This window comes from Chrysochloris asiatica, unplaced genomic scaffold, assembly GCF_000296735.1.
Source record: "Chrysochloris asiatica unplaced genomic scaffold, ChrAsi1.0 scaffold00003, whole genome shotgun sequence".
Classification (NCBI taxonomy): Eukaryota; Metazoa; Chordata; class Mammalia; order Afrosoricida; family Chrysochloridae; genus Chrysochloris; species Chrysochloris asiatica.
In genome coordinates this window covers 52,542,635-52,543,448 of record NW_006408521.1, presented here as the reverse complement: position 1 = coordinate 52,543,448, position 814 = coordinate 52,542,635, and positions in this window count along the sequence as shown.

Sequence of the window (814 nt, the reverse complement as noted above, 5' to 3'; positions counted from 1 at the left end):
TTACAGACTAGACTGTCTCTGAGACTCCAGGACATGCAATCACAACCAGGCAACCATTAAGGGGTGTGCTCAGGAAAGTTCCTGCTAGGGCCTGCTTGAAGTAAGTGGCCCCAAACCCACGTTTCAATAAACTCTGCTTCTACTCTGGCTGTTTGGCCACAGAGGTCCACGAGGTACTCAAGAAAATTCGGCAGCTGAGCTCTGAAACCTAGGCACAATATGGAATCAAGCGCTGACTGGCTGGAATCGTTCACAGCACCTCCCCTGCCCACTACCTCTGTTAACTGGGAGGAGATGAGTATCACTTCAGGTAACCTATCATAACCAACCTCTTCCCCCCACCCCCCAAAACAAAACATAACAAAAAAAAAAACATCCATTGTCATCAAGTTGATCCCAACTCATGTTGTTGTTGTTAGGTGCCATTGAGTCGGTACCCACTCATAGCGACCGTATGCACAACACAATGAAACAGTGTCTGATCCTGGGCCAACCTCACTATTGCTGCTATGACTGAGTCCATCACTGCCACGACTGTGCCCACCCATCTCGCTGAAGGGCTTCCTCTTTTTCTCTGACCCTCGGCTTCACCAAACATAATGTCCTTCTCCAGTGACTGGTCCCTCCTGATAATATGTACAAAGTATGAGACACAAAGTCTGGCCATCCCGACTTTCAAGGAGCGCTCTGGCTGTACTTCTTCCAACACAGATGTTTGCTCTTTTTGCAGTCTGTGGTACTTTAATATTCTCCTCCAACACCATAGCTCAAATGCATCAATTCTTCTACGATCTTCCTTATTCACTGTCCAGCT